We start from the raw sequence: 21,410 nt of genomic DNA on the forward strand, positions 1-21,410 counted from the left end.
AAAGCGTGCACATCCTATCAAACTGATTGGATATGTCAACGGAACCCCGGTGTGTTACGTTTCGACTAGGAATTCTCTTCCTCAGGAGCAATATAGACTCTTTGCCATTATCTATATAATATACTATGAAAATTGATACCGTAAGAAAAAAAAAATTACGTCCTAAACAGCATAAACATTCAGTGGTTTACTGGTCCATCAAATAAGGCCAAATAGCCAAGTATATGATAAATTGTTAGTGGAATGATTTATCTCTCTTTTTTTCTTGCATACAAATTAAATTTGAGAACCCCCACCTTCCTGAAAGGACAGTTGAGGGGTGGGGAGAAAAGGGATTCCCTCCTCAAGGCCTCCCTAGAACATAGGCCCTGGCTTTTGCCTTTCTAAATGGGCGCTCCTGCTTGGGATTGGGTGCCTATGCTTTGAATAATAAATGCCACAGAGAGACTGGGAGGAAACGGTTTCTGTCTGTCCCCAAATTTGCTGCCTAGAATGCCTGTTTCTTCTTTGGAAAGTGAATGCGCCTTCCTTGCTGGAGGGGTCCATTGGTTGACCTTGGGCTAGTGTAATTTTAGAAATGTGATGTTTTTAATGTTGAATTGTATTGTTTTGAACTGTTTTGATTGTTGTACATTGCCCAGAGTGGCTGGGTGACCAGCCAGATGGGCGATTAATAAATTTAATAAATAAAATAAATAAAATTGACCTTGTGATTAATGCAGCCTTTCCCAACTTGGCACTGCATCTCCAGACAAGTTGCACTGTGACTCCCATCATCCCCAGCCAGCATGGCCAACACATCTGGAGGACACCAGGTCGGGGAAGATGCATTCTAGACCTTGGACAGAATGTTCTTAAAGGGGACCCCTTTCGATGGCCATGGGGGTTCTTTTGGTGGTGAAGCACATGGTTCCTCTTCTGCGGAGTGTTGCTTTTTGCACTCAAATCATAACACCATCAGGACTACAGGAAGAAAATGGCATTTGCTTTGGCTGCCCTGATGCTAAATGCACTTCCGTGGAAATACGCACCAGGAATTTATTTATATTTATATATGTGTATGTGTGTGTGTGTGTGTGTGTGTGTGTGTATATATATATATATATATATATATATATATGTCCGCGGTGGCTTAGTGGTTAAGACGCTGAACTGCAGAACAGAAGGTCGGCAGGACAGCAGTTCGAGACCGAAGTGCTGCGTGATGGAGTGAGCTCCCGTCTTCAGTCCCAGCTTCTGCCAATCTAGCAGTTCGAAAGCAAGAAATTGCAAGTAGATAAATAGGTGCCGCCTCGGCGGGAAAGGTAACAGCGTTCCGTGCACCTCGGTGTTCAGTCATGCCGGCCACATGACCATGGAAGTGTCTTCAGAGAGCGCTGGCTCTTCGGCTTAGAAATGGAGATAAGCACCACACCCTAGAGTTGGACATGACTGGTTGGGGACACCTTTACCTTTATATATATATATATATATATATATATATCCCCTTCATGGATCACTGCCTTGTTGTGGCGAAGGGGTTTGCGTAACTCAGTGAAGCCATAAGCTATGCCATGCAGAGCCACCCAAGACGGACAAGTCATGGCAGAGAGTTCTGACAAAATGTGGTCCATTGGAGAAGAAAACGGCAACCCACTCCAGTATTCTTGCCAAGAAAAACCCATGGAATGTATCACAAGGCTAAAAGAGATGAGGCCGGAAGATGAGCCCCTCAGGTCGGAAGGTGTCCAATATACTACTGGGGAAGAGCAGAGGGTATTTCTAAGTAGCGCCAGAAAGAGTGAAGCGGCTGGGCCAAAGCCGAAAGGACACTCAGCTGTGGATGTGTCTGGTGGTGAAAAGAAAATCCGATGCTGTAAAGAACAATCTTGTTTAGGAACCTGGAATGTCAGATCAATGAATCAAGGTAAGCTGGAGGTGGTCAAACATGAGATGGCAAGATTGAACATCGACATCTTGGGAATCAGCGAACTAAAATGGACAGGTATGGGTGAATTTAATTCAGGTGACCATCATATCTACTATTGTGGCCAAGAATCCCTTAGAAGAAATGGAGTAGCACTCATAGTCAACAAAAGGGTGGGAAAAGCAGTAGTGGGGTACAATCTTAAAAATGATAGAATGATCTCAGTACGATTCCAAGGCAAACCATTCAACATCACAGTAATTCAAGGCTATGCCCCAACCACTGATGCTGAAGAAGCTGAGGTTGATCGGTTCTATGAAGACCTACAACACCTTCTAGAACTAACACCAAAAAAAGATGTCGTCTTCATCATAGGGGACTGGAATGCTAAAGTAGGAAGTCAAGAAATCACTGGGATAACAGGCAGGCATGGCCTTGGTGTACAAAATAAAGCAAGACAAAAGCTAATAGAGTTTTGCCAAGAGAACACGCTGATCATAGCAAACACTCTTTTCCAACAGCACAAGAGAAGACTCTACACATGGACATCACCAGATGGTCAATATCAAAATCAGATCGATTATGTCCTTTGCAGCCAAAGATGGAGAAGCTCCATACAGTCAGTGAAAACAAGACCTGGAGCTGACTGCGGCTCAGATCATGGGCTGCTTTTTGCAAAATTTCGGCTTAAATTGAAGAACGTAGGGAAAACCACTAAACCATTCAGGGCTGACCTAAATCATATCCCTTATGAATATACAGTGGAGGTGAGGAATAGATTTCAGGGATTAGACCTGATAGACAGAGTGCCTGAGGAACTATGGACGGAGGTCCGTAACATTGTTCAGGAGGCAGCAACGAAATCCATCCCAAAGAAAAAGAAATGCAAGAAAGCCAAGTGGCTGTCTGATGAGGCTTTACAAGTAGTTGAGGAAAGAAGGGAAGCAAAAAGCAAGGGAGAAAGGGGAAGATATATCCAACTGAATGCAGAGTTCCAGAGAATAGCAAGGAGAGACAAGAATGTCTTCTTAAATGAACAATGCAAGGAAATCGAGGAAAACAACAGAATGGGAAAGACTAGAGATCTCTTCAAGAAAATTGGAGATCTCAAGGGAACGTTTTGTGCAAAGACGGGCATGATAAAGGACAAAGAAGGCAGGGACCTCACAGAAGCAGATGAGATGAAGAAGAGGTGGAAAGAATACACAGAAGAACTATACAGGAAAGATCTTAATGTCCTTGATAGCCATGATAGTAATGTCCTTGATAGGCATGATAATGCGGTCACTGAACTTGAGCCAGACATCCTCGAGAGTGAAGTCAAGTGGGCCTTAGGAAGCATTACTAACAACAAAGCTAGCGGAGATGACAGTCTTCCAGCCGAGCTATTTAAAATCCTAAAAGATGATGCTGTTAAAGTGCTGCATTCAATATGCCAACAAATTTGGAACACTCAGCAATGGCCGCAAGACTGGAAAAGGTCAGTTTACATTCCAATTCCAAAGAAGGGCAACGCCAAAGAGTGTTCAAACTACCGCACAATTGCTCTCATTTCACATGCCAGCAAGGTGATGCTCAAAATCCTACAAGCTAGGCTTCAGCAGTATGCGAACCGAGAACTACCGGAAGTACAAGCTGGGTTTTGAAGAGGCAGAGGAATTAGAGATCAAATCGCCAACATTCGCTGCATCATGGGGAAAGCAAGAGAATTCCAGAGAAACGTCTATTTCTGCTTCATTGACTACGCAAAAGCCTTTGATTGTGTGGATCACAACAAACTGTGGCAAATTCTGAAAGTGATGGGAGTACCAGACCACCTTACCTGTCTCCTGAGAAACTTGTACGAGGGTCAAGACGGAACAGTAAGAACCAGACATGGAACAACCGAGTGGTTCAAAATTGGGAAAGGAGTATGACAAGGCTGCATATTGTCACCCTGCTTATTTAACTTATATGCAAAGTACATCATGAGAAATGCCGGGTTGGATGAATCACAGGTCGGAATTAAGATTGCTGGGAGAATTATCAACAACCTCCGATATGCAGACGATACCACCCTAATGGCAGAAAGCGAAGAGGATCTCAAGAGCCTCTTGTTGAGGGTGAAAGAGGAGAGTGCAAAAGCTGGTTTGAAACTCAACATTAAAAAAACTAAGATCATGGCATCTGGCCCTATCACTTCCTGGCATATAGAAGGGGAAGAAATGGAAGCAGTGATAGATTTTACTTTCTTGGGCTCCAAGATCACCGCAGACGGTGTCTGTAGCCATGAAATTAAAAGATGCTTGCTCCTTGGGAGGAAAGCTATGGCAAACCTAGACAGCATAGTAAGAAGCAGAGACATCACCTTGCCAACAAAGGTCCATCTAATCAAAGCTATGGTTTTCCCAGTAGTAATGTCTGGCTGTGAGAGCTGGACTATAAGGAAGGCTGAGCGCTGAAGAATTGATGCTTTCGAACTGTGGTGCTGGAGAAGACTCTTACGAGTCCCCTGGACTGCAAGGAGGTCCAATCAGTCCATCCTAAAGGAAATCAACCCTGACTGCTCATTGGAAGGTCAGATACTGAAGCTGAAGCTCAAATATTTTGGCCACCTAATGCGAAGAGAAAACTCCCTGGAAAAGACCCTGATGCTGGGAAAGACTGAAGGCAAAAAGAGAAGGGGACGGCAGAGGATGAGATGGCTAGATAGCATCACCGATGCAATGAATATGAACTTGAGCATGCTCCGGGAGAGTGCGCAGGACAGGAAGGCCTGGCGTGTTATGGTCCATGGGGTCACAAAGTGTCAGACACGACTGAACGACTGAACAACTATATATATATATATGGGGAAAAAAACACAACAACAACATAAACACACAATGCACATACACTAAAATATCTCTTAAGATTGTAAGATATCTACCTTTGGCTCCCTTTGCACAACAAATGTTCATTATTATTCTCTAGTTCTTGTCTTAGTTGTATATCAATGTATGATATACATTGAGTTCACAGACATTATCCCATTTCTCTCCTAATTTTAACAACAACAACAAAGAGAATTAACCATCTCAAAGTTCAAAATCCACATACATAGATATAATTTTTCTCTATTTCTTGTACAAATTATAAAAAATGTTTCCAATCTAACATAAATTTAGTTGTTGATCCTTCTTTAATTATAATAGTAAGTTTTGCCATCTCTGCCACCTCCATCATTTTCATGATCCACTCGCTCACAGTCAGTATTGTTTCATTCTTCCACTTTTGTGCATACAATAAACTTGCAGCAGTTGTCATGCAGAGGAAGAGGGTTCCCTCCTTTTCGTTTACGTGTTTATCTATTAGTCCCAATAAAAAAGTTTCTGGCTTTAATTCTATAGTATCTTTAATATTCTTTGAGCTAAAGACTGTATTTGTGTCCAAAATGTTTTAGCTTTTTTACAAGTCCACCATAAATGAAAAAAAACATTCCCTCTTGATCTTCACATTTCCAACATTTTCCAGAAACACTTTTCTGAAATGCACACCAGTTTATTGTAGAAATAGTTTATAGCTGTCATCGTTCCAGTCACCCATCCTTATTTCCAGAGGCAAAGGACTTACTTCTGAGGGTCGAACTAAATGCTAATGTAATCACACATAACCCCACTATGGTTTATTTACTCCAGAGTCAGTGTGTTGTTGTTGTTGTTGTTGTTCAGTTGTTAAGTCATGTCCGACTCTTCGTGACCCCATGGACCATAGCACGCCAGGCCTTCCTGTCCTGCGCTCTTTCCTGGAGTGTGCTCAAATTCATATTCATTGCATCGGTGATGCTATCTAGCCATCTCATCCTCTGCCGTCCCCTTCTCCTTTTGCCTTCAATCTTTCCCAGCATCAGGGTCTTTTCCAGGGAGTTTTCTCTTCGCATTAGATGGCCAAAATATTTGAGCTTCAGCTTCAGTATCTGTCCTTCCAATGAGCAGTCAGGGTTGATTTCCTTTAGGACTGACTGAATGGATCTCCTTGCTGTCCAGGGGACTCGTAAGAGTCTTCTCCAGCACCACAGTTTGAAGGCATCAATTCTTTGGCCTTCCTTATAGCCCAGCTCTCACAGCCATATGTTGCTAGTGGGAAAACCATAGCTTTGATTATATGGACCTTTGTCGGCAAAGTGATGTCTCTGCTTCTTATTATGCTGTCTAGGTTTGCCATAGCTTTCCTCCCAAGGAACAAGCGTCTTTTAATTTCATGGCTATAGTCACTGTCTGCGGTGATCTTGGAGCCCAAGAAAATAAAATCTGTCACTTCTTCCATTTCTTCCCCTTCTATACGACAGGAAGTGATGGGGCCAGATGCCATGATCTTCGTTTTTTTAATGTTGAGTTTCAAACCAGCTTTTGCACTCTCCACTTTCACCCTCAACAAGAGGCTCTTTAGAATTTAGATTGAGACGATAGCTTCCCCATGCACCCATTTTTGTCCTGAAATTCCACCCGGGGGGGGGGGATTAAAAAAAGAAAGAAGAAGAAAAAATGTCTTCCCTGAAATGAAAAAATGCCTCCTCCAAAAATATATATAAAAAAGAATGTCTTGAGTACAAGAATGTGTGGGTACAGGAGCTTAAACAAATACTATGGTCATGACCTGTATAAAGGCTTACCCTGGAGTAAATGAACCATGATAGAGGGCCTTCATTTGCCCCTGAATATGGTTTATAGCAAGACTTCCACTTCATTTCCCCTCTTCTCCCTCTAGGGTTCTGCCTGTCGGGCACAAAGCCACCTGGAGCCATTTGCCACTTCTCTGGCTATGTAAAGTCTTCTGATCTTGTGTCTCACAAAAGGAGATTTTGATTAGGTCAGGGTCATCTGTGGCTCAGTGCTGTGGCACGTACCAGCACACGATGAGCAGAAGCTCACCAGGGAGAGTTCGAACCCACCCACCCCTTCCCTGAGAAGCAGAGAAGAAGTGGAATGTGACCCTGGCTAAAAAAATCAAGATAATCCTTCCATGTTTACACCTCTTTCCTATGTCAATATTAGTGCTCAGGGTCCTGCTGAAATAGAAAAGTGTCCTCTGGCTTTCACTCAGCATAGACACTGTGTCAAAGGAACATCAGTTATTTGGTGGATTATAATCTGCATGCACTAACTGTAAGTGCAGAGTGATCAGGGGCTCCTTCACACACAGCTTCTATCCTGCTCTTGAGATTGCTCCTTCAAGAAAGTTTGCAGGTCCTTTTCATGATGTTGTTAACCTCCAGGGCACATCCAGAGGTATTTCTTGGATTTTCCATCTCAAATTGATCCAGAAGTCATGAATCTTTTTAAAAAAAACTCGGAATGTACCATGATTAAAACAGCCGGCGCTGTTTCTTTGAGTTCTATGGAACCTTGAAAATTAAAAGCTGCCTTCTCAGCAATCATGTGGTTGCTGTCTGGGAGCCCACGATAAACATGGAACGGCTCCAGAATGGGAGGACTTTGGAGGTTTTCTGTAGTGTAAAAGCAGCCTTAGTTCTATGCTGAGAGCTAGGCTTAGGGGCAAAAATCTGTTTTAGAGCCGGGGGCAAAGGAGCTTGTCACAGGTGGGCTGGTTAATCCTTGGAAGCAAAAGGCTTCTTGATGTACGAGATAGACTTTCACAAGAGGGCTTCTGTAGCCAGCTGTAAGCCTGGCGGTGTCAAGAAGAAGCCCCCTTAGAGTTCTGTGCTGGAGCTGTGTGCAGGAGCTATGACTAGGCCCGAAGCTCCTGTTTGAGTCAACACACATAGATTTTTGTCCCCCTTTTTGGTCATCAGTCTTTTTAATCATGATTTAAACAAAACAAAACAAAAACAAATTGTGCAGGGGGGAAAAGAACCACAGGAAATTACATGCAATGCAAAATCTGTGTTCTACTAGATTCAACATTCTGGAGAATAATACAAAACAAGGGATTATGCATAAGGTTCAAGAAAAGCAGACCAAATATTCATCTGTTTATCTGTTCCAGAGTGGTGCCTATGTACCACCTGCTCAGATGTTGATAATGCTGTTAGGTCCTCAATCCGCTGCATTATAGAAGGTGATCATTTATCCTTCCAATGTTGCAATATCAGACTATTGGCTGTCAAGAGGGCTTGGAAAATCCATTTGTGCTGACCGTACATTAACTTCCAAGAAACCGGTAAATAGTTTTGGAGGACATGTACATCATTCAGTATGAAAGAGTGTTCTGGTACAACGTTTATCCATATTATGAACTCCTCCCCAAAGGCAGCAACTACTGGCCATTGCCAAAACATACGTATATAGATAGATAATATCCATGTTTTATTATACACAGGCCAGGATTGATAGGATGTTTCCAGCAGCAACAGATGTATGCTGGAGGCATAATGGAAGCGGGATGTTTGCCCAGATAAGTTATTATTGTAATCTAGCTAAGGAATGTGGGAAGAATGTGGGGTTCTAGTCCCCACTTGGCCATGGAAGCTCACTGGGTGACTTTGGGCCAGTCACAGACTCTCAGCCCAACCTACCTCACAGGGTTGTTGTTGTGAGGATACAACGGTGAGGAGGAGGATAATGTAAGCCGCCTTGAGTTCCTTGCGAGAGGGAGAAAGGCGGGGTATAAATGCAATAAATAAAATAAATAAATAAATAAGAAGATAATAAATGGCATCACTAAAACTACAGACTATGATGAGATACAATGAGCCCCACAAATATACCCCTGGGTGATGTTAAAGATCGGATCCCTAGAGATTTAGTGGTGATGGTGAATTATGTGTTAATAGCTGTAAGAATCCTCTTAGCAAAAGCTTGGTGAGCAGTACACACCTTCGGTACAATGCAAACAACAAACAAGATTTAGACTACCACAGTGAAGAAATTAACAACATATAGCTTCCTGTGGGAGGGAAGAATGAACTCCATTCAGTCTTTCCCAAAAGGTTGGATACCTTGATCAACAGGCATGGCAGCTTGTCAAATGAAGCCCATGTCTGGCCCTCTTCCATTGGGATGCCAAGGAGAAGAGCCTCCCACAGGAATTCAGCTGGTGAAGACCTGAAGGTATGGATTTTGCCCAAAATTCCCTGCAGGAAAAATGTGTGTCATAGTTACATGGAGCTGGCCTTGCCTTAACATCTGGAGAACATGGTTGGTGAAACCGTGATTCTCACACAGACAGACACACACATACACACATGTGACTTCACCTATTGCCATTTTCTCTTCTGGGCAGAAGCACTGTGCACTCTGAAGCTGGCTTCTGGCCAATACACCTTGTGGACTCACGCGGAGCATTACCAGGAAACCAAATGATGCCAGGGGCATGGACCTCCCCCTGAGGTCATTCAGAAGGTGAATAGGTAGCTGGGTGGGAGGTTGTCAAGCCCCCACCCTAATTTAGTACCCCAGCCTTGCTTTAACTCATTCATACTGTTGTAAGATTAGGGTATGTGTGGACAGGTTAGGGGAAACTTCCCTGGGACTTTCAGCTATTGGGCGGTATACCAAAGATTCTATGAATAACTAAGGGTGAAATCCTATCTAGATAGTCGCCATCCTCCAAAACTGGAGGCTGCCAACTATTCTCCCCTCTTCTCCATGGTCCGGCTGCCCTGCATTTTGAATTCACCCATCTAGGTGAGGCTTCAGAGGGGGAGGGATGGGGCCTGGAGACCCCTTCGGTTAGGGGGAGGGAAGGGGCCTGGAGACCCTTTCAGGAAGGGGGAAGGAAGGGGCCTGGAGGTGCCACAGTGGAATCAGGTAGATTGCATAGGAGACTGAAAAGGCAGCCAAGTGAGATACAGAGCCAGCAAGATCAACCAATTGTGGGAGATATTATCAAATGTGCTGCATCCTGTGAAGACAATGTAAGGGTAAAAGGGGGGTCCAGAAAAAGGGGTTTTGCAGGTGCGTTTGGCTCACAAATATGCAACATTTCCCTTCAGTTCTCATATTCTAAAACCAAGGCCATGATTCTGGAATTGTAGAATTGATGGTCAGGTTCAACAGTGTTAGAAAAAAAGAGACTCCATAACCGTTGGCGCCTCAGTTACGTAGGAGCCCGAGTGGCGGGAAAAATGTGGGCGGATCCTAAAGGAGAACCATAATGACGCGCTCATGACTAACGGCTTGGTAAGCTGATACTGACTGTTTATTGGCTATTGACTGGGTAAGCTGATGTACTGACTGTTTCATTGGTTACTGGCAAGAACAATAGAAGTGATATGGTATAAAAGGCTTTTGCACACGTGCCTCGGGGTCCAGACTGCTCTGCACCCGTTTTGCAAAACGTTCAATAAAATAGTGTTGGATCCACTGCTGCCTGCCTGGCATCCTTTTCTTCTAAACCGAAAGCAAGGACTTTTTTTATCTAACAATTTGGTGCTGTGACTCGGATCCTGCTTCGGGGCGCGTCCCCTTCGCACTGAGCCGAGGGGCCGCGGAGGAGAAGTGGCCACAGGCGGTTGTTTTACACTGCCTTCTCCTCACGACGGCGGCGGCGGAGGCGCTTGGGGACCAACGCCAGAGGAAGAGGGAGACATGATCACTCCTTTTAGGCACCGGCAGTGGATCAATAAGCAGCTGGACGCAGCTGCGGGCGGGACAGAAGAGGCTTTTGGGGTAAGTGAAACAGCTTACATTAGGGGATAAATGCAGGACGGTGGTGTGTTTGTGATTGTGTGAGACGCCTACGGGCGAAGTGAGTGGGGAGCCCTGATCTGCATTTCCCTACCCTGGAGACAGGCTGGGTCAGAGGAGGGAGAAGCGCAAGAATTGCTGATTGAAATTCCCACCGTCATGGGCGGGTCCCAATCTAAGTCTGCGAAGAAGTCCCATACGCCCTTGGAGTGTTGTCTGCGCAATTGGTCACATTTTAAGCAGGATTATGGAACTAAGATGACAAAGGATCATCTTGTCTTTTTTTGCACCCGGGAATGGCCAATATTAGAACCCAAATGGCCAACCGAGGGGTCTTTTGACCCAACCTTGGTATCTGATGTGCGAACTACAGTAGCACAGAGGGGAAGTTGGGACCAGTTCCCTTATATTGATTCATGGGCAACTTGTGTGCCCCTTGGCAGCAGGCCCACTCCATGGGTTGTTGAATGCATGTCCCTTGCCCTTCCCATGGTGGTCAAAAGGAAACCACCAAAAGAAGGACCACCTAGGGTCGTGGCCATGGCACCGGAGGACCTATTGCTTCCTCTTCCCTACGGGACAGCCGTCGCAGGGCGACCACGCCCGTTGCAACCACCACCTTCTCCTGAGGGGCCTGCCCAGCAGTTAGATGCCCCCGAGAAGGACCCCTCTCATGAAATAGTACCAGAGGACCCCACCCCTCTAGTTGAATGCCGGGACACTCTCCAAGATCGTCTACATTCCCTAGAGGAAAGATTGGAGGTCCTACAAAGAGAAGCAAAAGGGGGACCTAACTATAACCTGCGAAAGGACCCCCAACCACCGGTGAAGTTCACCTTCCCCATCAGAGAAGTCCCCGACCCTACCGCCCAATATCCTCAAGGGACGATGTTTGTTTATGTCCCATTCACGACATCTGATTTGTATAATTGGAAACAATTTAACCCCTCCTTTGAAGAGGATCCTGGGCCACTCCTGTCTCTGATGGAGAACGTGAGGCTTACTCACAACCCCACATGGGACTATACACAAATGCTATTGAACACCTGTTTCCTCAGCCAAAAGCCAACCATCCTTGCGGGGGCACGAGCCAAGTATAGGGAGGAAAATCCCCAGGCAACTGAGGAGGAGACGGCGGAGGTTCTGCCCACAGGGCGACCCAATTGGGGGGTGGCCACAGCGGCACATAGACGCTTACATGCTGACTATTTTTGGCTCATTTTAGCAGGCATGAAGCAAGCCGCGAGAAGGGCCCCCAATTTGCAAAAAGTCCTGACTCTAAAGCAAGACAAAAACGAACCTCCTGCAGTGTTCCTCCAAAGGCTGAGGGAAGCCTTCGCTAAATATACTGACATTGACTTGAATGATCCAAATAATTTAAGGATCCTCACGACTCAGTTCATGGGAAATAGCTGCCAGGACATCAGAAAGAAGTTGCAAAAAGTTGAAGGAGGGTTGGCAGCTGACCTAGGAGTTTTAGTTGAGGTAGCTCAAAAGGTTTATGAGAGGCGAGAAGAGGAAGAAGGAAAAGAAAAAGACAAAAGGCAGGCCAAACTCCTTGCTGCGGTTCTTAGACCCGACAAAGAGGGAGCTAGAAAGGGGAGGAAAGGGGGAAGGAAGGGATCTCCCCTGGGGAAAGATCAATGTGCCTTCTGTAAGAAAATGGGGCACTGGAAGCGTGATTGTGAGGCTTTGAAGCAGAAAGAGAGAGGGGAAAATACGGGAGGAGCAGAGAGAGTTCTGTATGAACAAGAAAGAGATTACGACAGACCGGGGCCCGGCCCCCTCTTAGCTGTCTCTGAGGCAAGACGGGACCCCATGGTCAAAATAAAGGTTGGAGGCCGCTCCTACAAAGCCCTTGTGGACACAGGGGCCGCCCTGTCCGTCCTCCCCCTCAGTGAGCCCCCAACGGGAGGTGGGGGGTTCACCACCATAATGGGGGTTGAGGTAAGGGCAACCCAAGTGCCCCTCTCTCATCCCCTGTTCACCAAGGTTGGGAAAACACACCTAGAACATGCATTTGTCTGTACCCCCTCCTGTCCGGTGGCATTGCTAGGAAGGGTCTTATTGACTAAACTCCAAATTGAAATTGCTTTTACTCCTGATGGAAGGATGGAGATACAGCTCCCTAAACAGCAGAGTAGTAACTACCAAATGGCCCTTTTGAAGGTTGCAGAAGAATCCACCCCAGAGGCCACCGAGGACTGGAGCCTAATAGAAAACAGAGTCAACCCTCTAGCTTGGGCCGGGATTGGAGGGGCATCTCGTGCCAAGTTGGCAGCACCATACAAAATTCCCCTGAAGGAGGGAGCAAGTCCTGTTCATATGAAACAGTATCCCCTTTCCCATCAAGGAAAGGAGGGCCTACAACCAGTAATAACAAAGCTCCGAGAAGAAGGCCGGCTCATTGAGATAATGTCCCCTTATAACACACCCGTCCTGGCTGTGTCAAAAAGGGGGGGGGCAAGGGCTTTCGCTTAGTGCAAGACCTCCGGCTCATTAATCAGCAAATTGAGGCCCCCCATCCTGTGGTCCCCAACCCACACACCCTCCTTGTAGGAATTCCGGAAGAGCACGCCTGGTTCTCTGTCATAGACCTAAAAGACGCCTTTTTCAGCATCCCCCTCCACCCTGATTCAAGGCCTTTGTTTGCCTTTGAATGGGAGAGCCCAGAGGGGGGGGGGGGTCAAAAGTTCAATTAACATGGACAGTAATCTCTCAGGGGCTGAATCTCTCACCGGTGGTCTTTGGCCAGCAGCTCCAAAAGGATCTCGAACCCTGGGTCCAGCAGCACTCAGAGGTACATCTCCTCCAGTACTGTGACGACCTCTTGATTTCAGCCAAGGCCAAGAATGCGTGCCTGAGTGGGACGGTTTCCCTCCTCAACCATCTAGCGGGGGGGGGGGTTATAAAGTGTCAAAAGAAAAAGTACAGTTGGCCCAACCAACTGTAAAATTCCTAGGCTACCACTTAACTAAAGGGACTCGGGGCCTAGGGCAAGAAAGAGTCGAAGTCATCCGTGACACTCCTGTCCCTAAGTCCCCCCGCGAATTGAGGGCCTACCTGGGGTTGACCGGATTCTGCCGACTATGGATAGCAAACTATGGGGAGACAGCGCGGCCGCTGCATGAGGCGCTGCAGAAAGAATAAATAAGTCTTTCCTCAGTCTTAAAGCTGCTCTTGTGTCACCATCCGCACTGGCCATATGAAATCCCAGCCAGCCATTTAGACTTTATGTGCATGAAAATAAGGGCATAGCTTCGGGAGTGCTTTGCCAGCGAAAAGGGCCCTCTTGGAGACCAGTGGGATATTATTCCAAGGTCCTAGATGTCGTAGCACGAGGATGGCCAAGTTGCCTGAGAGCAGTGGCGGCAACAGTTCTGATCTGTACCGAGGCCGAGAAAATGACGATGGGAGGACCCATTGAAGTTTGGGTGCCGCATGGGGTGCCACAAAGTTTGGGATCAGGAGGAGGAAGCAAATTTCTCAACCTGGCCCGGCATTCCCGATATGAAATAGGTTTACTAACAAACGAAAACCTCACTTTTAAGGCTTGCTCTAGCTTTAATATCACCACACTACTGCCAACATTACTGGGCACAAACGGATCGGGACTCCCAGATCATGACTGCCTTGAAGTATTAGACCTAGACACCAAAGGCCGACCGGACCTTGAGGATGAACCAATAGAGGGAGCCAGAGACCTGTTTGTAGATGGGTCTAACTATATGCTGGATGGAAGGCGCTACACAGGAGCGGCCGTTGTTACTGTAGACAAGAATGTGCACGAGGAAAGGTTGCCTCCTCATTTCTCCGCCCAATCCGCTGAACTGGTAGCCCTGACAAGAGCCCTGCAAGCCAGCAAGGGAAAGCGAGTAAATATCTATACCGATAGCAAAAATGCCTTCGCCGTTGTGCATGCTCATGGGCAACTGTGGAAAGAGAGGGGATTCCTTACAGCAAACGGATCTCCAGTGGCTAATGGCGGCCTAATAGTGGATCTTCTGGATGCCCTCCAGCTACCCTCACAAGTGGCTGTTGTCCATGTCCGAGCCCATGGGAAAGAAAAAGAGGAAAAATGGAGACAGGGAAACCAGAAGGCAGATGAGGCCGCAAAAAGAGCAGCCAGAGAGGGAATCCAAGGAACATTCCTCATTCTACCCAAAAGAAAAGAGCGCCCCACATACTCCCCTGCTGAGTTACAGATGGCACAAGAACACGGAATAAGTCCCTGCAATGACGGATGGATCCAGATGACAGATGGAAGACTGCTTCTTCCACAGACCCTGCAGAGGGTTGTTCTAAAACAAGTTCACCATTCTCTTGGACACCCTGGAGCATCAGCCATGATTGACTATTGCAAGAGGCTGTTTGTCTCCCCTGGCATAACTGTATGCGCCCACTGACTGGCCGCAACCTGTGAAGTCTGCCAGAAAACCAACCCTCCCAGGGCACCCCCTCCTCCAAAAGGAGGGCGACCATAGGCCTACTATCCTTTCCAGAGGGTGCAGATTGATTTTGCTGAAATGCCACCATGTTGGGGTTACAGGTATTTGCTTGTAATAGTGTGTCAAATGACAGGGTGGGTAGAGGCGTTTCCATGTAGGAACTGCCAAGCTAAAACTGTTGTTGCTAAATTGTTACAGGAGGTGGTGCCCCGGTTCTCCCTGCCCGAAGTTATAGAGTCCGATCAGGGCTCACACTTCACCTCAGTTATTACACAGGGATTGGCACAGGCTCTGGGAGTAGAGTGGCATTTACATTGCCCCTGGAGGCCCCAGGCAAGTGGACAAGTTGAAAGAATCAATCGGAGCCTCAAGGAGATTTTAACCAAACTCCAACGAGGGGTGAAGCTCACTTGGGTTGAGGCTCTGCCAATAGCTTTAATGAAGCTTCAAAGGATGCCAAGAAAGGACATAAAATTGTCCCCCTTCAAACTGATGTTTGGGTTCCCGCCTCGGGTACACTGCGGAAGGAGGGAGGAAGTCAAGTGGGAGATGGGTGATCAGATGCTAAGGGATCAGTTGACTTCTCTACAGTCTGTTCTTTCACAGCTACGAGCTTATTCCGTTCCGTTCCAGAGATTGCCGTTAGATGCACCTATCCATCTCTTCCAGACGGGAGATGAGGTGTTGCTGAAAAAGTGGAATAAAGAAGCTTTAAAGGAAGGGTGGGAGGGGCCTTATTTGGTGGGACCAACCAGCCACTCGTGTGTAAAGCTTGTGGGTTCTAGCAAATGGACACATTGCAGCCGGATAAAGCCATTTAGGCGACCCTTGCTTCTTTCTGTCACCTGGAAAGAACAGGAGGACACGGGCAACGGTCCTTTGCTCCCTGGCACCCCTCCGGAAGCTGCCAGGGACACAGGCGAAGAAGCCATCCAGGAGCCACAATCACCTGTAATATACAAGTCACAACATCTGGGAAAAGCTCGGGTTTGAATTACAAAAAACTTGTAATATGAAGCAAGTATTGTGGGTGGTGTTGGTAATGTTAGTCAAAGAAACATTAACATGGATGGTGATACCTCAAGGACTTGGGCTTGACAGCTTTAAGATAAAACCCCAAAATGTCACACCTACACCCCTCAAACCACTTCTGGTACAGATCCCCGAGAAAGAGAGGCATCCCTGGAGAACCAGGTTAGGAATCCCAATAACAGAGGAAACTGATAATGTGTGGTTAGAGTGGATAAAGTATACAGCCAAGTCCTTAAATAAGTCTGTTTTGTTTGTGCCACAGGAAGATCAGTAGCAAAGGTGCTGCCTTTTCCTCTGGGGTGGGACACTCCTTCCCTCCTCACCTGCGTGATCCGTTTGTTCCAACACCCTGATGCATGGGGAGAGCAGGAATGCCAAACCCTCAATAAATTATACCCCCCACTCAAATCAAAGGATCGTGTCAGACCTTCCACAGTCTTCCTGCAAAGAAGAAACCATACCGGATGCATACACCGAAACCTTGCAGACACAGAGGGGCGTATAGGGAACCTGATGAGTAAAATAAGATGTGTTAATTCCACCCGCTTTAGGAATAATTCCCTTTCAGTCCCACGGGCTGATCTCTGGTGGTATTGTGGTGGTCTAGAGTTGTATGAGGTATTGCCCTCCAATTGGTCCGGAGCTTGTGGGTTAGTTCAGTTGGCAGTCCCCTTTTCAATTGCATATCATCCAGCAGAGAAGACTAGCCAACCCCGGCAGAAACTATCAGTAACCCCTTTTGATGATCAAATATACATTGACTCCATAGGAGTACCAAGGGGAGTGCCAGATGAATTCAAAGGAAGAAATCAAATTGCTGCAGGATTTGAATCTACCCTGTTTTGGTGGGTGACCATTAACAAAAATGTAGATTGGATCAATTACATTTATTATAATCAACAGAGCTTTATAAACTATACCCGAGATGCTGTAAAAGGATTGGCTGAGCAGCTAGATGCCACCAGCCAAATGGCTTGGGAAAATTGGCATGTTCTTGATATGATGTTAGCAGAAAAAGGGGGGGTTTGTGTCATGCTAGGTGGACGGTGTTGCACCTTCATCCCTAACAACACTGCCCCAGATGGCACGGTAACAAGGGCTTTGCAGGGCCTCAACGCCTTGTCTGAAGAATTAGCCGAGAATTCGGGGATTAACAACCCTGTGACCGCCTGGTTAGAAAAGTGGTTTGGAAAATGGAAACACCTAGCAGCCTCAATCCTTATCTCGCTTGTAGTAGTAGTAAGAGTTCTGGTATTATTTGGTTGTTGCATTATCCCCTGTGTTAGAGGCTTATCCCAGCGATTGATAGAAACCGCTCTGTCAAAACAGATGCTCTTGCTTTATTGTACCAATAAAGAGGCTCCGTTTTAAACGCTTTAAGATGTGAGTAAAGACTTAAAGGAGGGAATTGCTAGAAAAAAAGAGACTCCATAACCATTGGCACCTCAGTTACGTAGGAGCCCGAGTGGTGGGAAAAATGTGGGCGGAGCCAAAAGGAGAACCATAATGACGCGCTCATGACTAACGGCTTGGTAAGCTGATACTGACTGTTTATTGGCTATTGACTTGGTAAGCTGATGTACTGACTGTTTCATTGGTTACTGGCAAGAACAATAGAAGTGATATGGTATAAAAGGCTTTTGCACACGTGTCTCGGGGTCCAGACTGCTCTGCACCCGTTTTGCAAAACGTTCAATAAAATAGTGTTGGATCCACTGCTGCCTGCCTGGCATCCTTTTCTTCTAAACCGAAAGCAAGGACTTTTTTTATCTAACAACAGGGATATCTGTGATGGCCTGCAAATGCCACTTCACCACGCCCGCACAATTCTAGAGATGCCCCACATGGTTGAAATCTGGATGCCTATGTCAGACAGAGATCCTTCAGGAACAGCCAATAGGTGATCCTATGTTCCACAGTTGTCGTTTGGAACATTCACCTGTCCAGGAGAGAGCAGGGATTCATGGCTCTATTCGGGTATAAGTGTATGGACACATCCTGCCCATCACCATTTTTTTTAAAATGGTGATCGGCGCGGAGGAGAACTTTTCTGGCCGTCCAGGTAAGCAGCCCACAAGCCAGGCAGATCCACAGGATTGATTATTAGTACTAATGCTAATAACAGTGTGTGGTACATGTAGCTGTATTTCCTAGCAACATTATGCATGCTGCTGCCAGTAATGGGGAGAAATGACAAAGCAGGTTGGGGCGGCGGGGGGCTTGTTCCAAGGATTACTAAACGGTGCCCAGAAAAAGTGGAACTCAGTAGTGCTGGTGTGGGGAACATAGTGATTTGGAGAAGAAATCGGTTGCTCTGGGGATGCCACCCTCCCAATCTGGATTTGGGACTGAAAGACCCAGGAAAAGTGTGGGCGCATGGAGCCTCAGTCGTGAGCAAGCACAATTTGTGACACTGCACAACAGCATGACTGATCACGGCGGACGGCAGACAAAGCATCAGCCTTAGCTTGTAATTTCCTAGCTTTGTGGAGTTTGGATCAACGTGAGAGAGCTTTATCGCCTGGTCTTTTAAATGGGGAGGTTTGTTGATGATTGGCTAAATAACCCACCCCTTGATTGTCATTTAACGCTGCGGAACCCTTTTTTGACAGATTGCCTTATCTGTGGGAGGCACAACTGTGCTCTCAATAATATAGACTGCTTCAGTCATGCCGAACTGCATTTCTGTCCCAGTCGAATAATTAGAACCCTGATCCAGGCAGGTTTCCCATGGGAAAACGCTGCACGTGGTCAAAGATGCATATTTCCACATTTTTTATTGAAATACATATGATCCTTTTCTATAGCAAAATGGTGCTTACTCCTAAGTAAACGTGTTCAGCAGCAGAAGGAAATCCTATTTTATCCCCATAGTCATGCTAGTGTGATGTGATAAGCTAATGGCACAATGAATTGTAGGATGTTTTTCTCTCCAAACGTGCATAGGATTGCACCTTAAGTGAGTTTAAAAAGTAAAACTGTGCATGTCTGGAATCTACTACTACTACTACTACTATCATCCTCTAGCATCAGGGATGCCGCAGTGTGGAGGTTAGATTTGCCATTTGAAGTGCAGTGATTCTATTTAATACATAAACGGTGTATAAGACTATGACATCCAGCGTTCAACACTGCTTAACAACACCATTGTAAGCGTGTGCCTGATTGTGCAGCAAGAGGTGCCCAGCCAATCTCTTCGCTTTGCCATTGCAGGCAGTGAAACGTCTAGCAAGGGGGAGGCAGGGGCCTGGCTGCTGACAGGTTCGATGGAGCACCAGAGGCCTTCCTCACCTGCTGCTTCTTTCAAGATGGTCGAGGCCCCCGATCTGGGACAGGGAGACAGAAGTGGTTTTGCAGGCAAACAGGGCTGTGAGCAGCAACGTTTGCACTAGGGGCAAAGTAATACGTGGGTGTGTAGTGTGGCTTGGCCTGACATGCCTGAGTGTGACTGGATCTCCTTGGTTCTGAAAAGGGATGTCACAAGCATCTGGTTGGGGCTCGAAGCCCGGCGAGATGTTGCCAGTTTGGCCTCCTGGACGCCAGCTCGCAGAGCTGAGCTCTTGCTGGACTTGTGCTGTGCTGAGTTGGGCAGGAGCTCATTGGCGATACGGCCGGCTGCCTTTGCCATGCTGTATCGCTAGATTAAGGGCTGACTCTGGATGCAATTGGCAAAGTGGATACCATTTGCGGCCGTAAAGCTCTTGGATTAACCTAAATGAAGCCATAAATGGCTGCATTTAGCTTACACTAAGGGCTTTATGGCTGTGGTTTTTCCCGTGATAGGCTAGTTCCCAGGTTCCTCCTTTTTGCCCTTTTTGAAGATAGGGACATATTTAACCCTCCTCCAATCATCTGGCATTTCACCCGTTCTCCATGATTTCTCAAAGAGAACAGACAGCGGTTCTGAGAGTTCTTCTGCCAGTTCCTTTATTACTCTAGGATGCAGTTCATCTGGCCCTGGAGATTGGAACTCATTCAAAGTAATTAGGTTTCCTTGGCCTTCCTTCCACTTCCTGTATTTGTCCTTTTTTGTTGTCAGGTCATCTCTAAGCTTTTTGTGAAGACACATTGGCTTTTTCTGTTGTCTTCTACCTTTTTTTCTTGTTGGCATTGTTTGTAATTGTGCCTTGAGAATTTCCTTTTTAAAAACTCCCACCCATCTTGGACTCCTTTTCTCATGAGAGTCGCTTGCCATAGGACCTTACTGATCATTGTTCTGAGTTTATTAAGATTGGCTTTCGTAAAATCCAGGGTATGCATTTTCTCCTAGCTTCCCTCTGAGTGAAGGTTCCAACTCTGCTGGTCTTTTATTGTGCAATTGCCCTGCCTCATCCAGGGAGTGGGGAAGAGGTCCATGGATGAAATATGGGTAACAAGGGCCATGGCAGAGAGAGGTGTCACATATACGGTTCTAGTTTGAGCTCCAGGCTTTGTTTCTAAGATGTATTTATTTGTAGGGGTGGACGAAAGTCACTTACCTGTCCTCGAAGGACGTTCGCGGTGGGGGGGAGACGCTTCGCTGCTCCCCCCGCGAAGTTCCGCCCGGGGGGGGGAGGCTTCCCGCCTCGGCCCGGCCGAAATTCAGGCCGGGGGGGAGGCTTCCCGCCTTGGCCCGGCCGAAATTCAGGCCGGGGAGGAGGCTTCCCGCCTCGCCTGGCCGCGAACGTGAAAGTTAAAAAAACACACACACAAAAAAATGCCCCCTGATAGGCTACGTGACGATTCACGTAGCCTATCACGGCTAGATCTGCAAAGTCAGCCGTGATAGGCTACGTCAATCATCACGTAGCCTATCACGGGTGACTTTAAAAAAAAAAAAGCGCGTACGCTAATGGCGGCCCCCATAGGGTGCCGCCATTCGCGTTCCTTATTTGGTCGCTGTAGTCTACGTAAATCTTTACGTAGACTACGGCGAAAACTTATTTTCGCCGTAGTCTACGTAAAGATTTACGTAGACTACAGCGACCAAATAAGGAACGGGAATGGCGGCGCCCTATGGGGGCCGCCATTATCCATACACACTTTTTTTTTTTTTTTAAGTCACCCATGATAGGCTACGTGACGATTGACGTAGGCTATCACGGCTGACTTTGCAAATCTAGCCGTGATAGGCTACGTGAATCGTCACGTAGCCTATCAGGGGGCGTTTTTTTTTCCTTTTCTTTTATTGCAATGGTGGCAGCCGCTCGAACACCCGCCGAACCGCTGGCCGGACCTGCCGCTGGGAGGGACATTCGGCGAAGGTAAGTCCTGCCCGGGGGGGGGGGGTGCGGGGTGCGGGGTGCGGGGGGGTGGTTCGGAGGATTTCTCCCCGAAACTTGTTCGGGGGGCCGAACACGTTGGCGCTCGGCCCCCCGAAGTTTCGGGGAGAAATTCTCCGCCAACCCTATTTATTTGTTTATTTACTTATAGAAACAT

The sequence above is a fragment of the Heloderma suspectum genome, chromosome 2, assembly GCF_057233095.1.
Source record: "Heloderma suspectum isolate Gila_16-S chromosome 2, 16-S_ref, whole genome shotgun sequence".
NCBI classification, from domain to species: Eukaryota; Metazoa; Chordata; class Lepidosauria; order Squamata; family Helodermatidae; genus Heloderma; species Heloderma suspectum.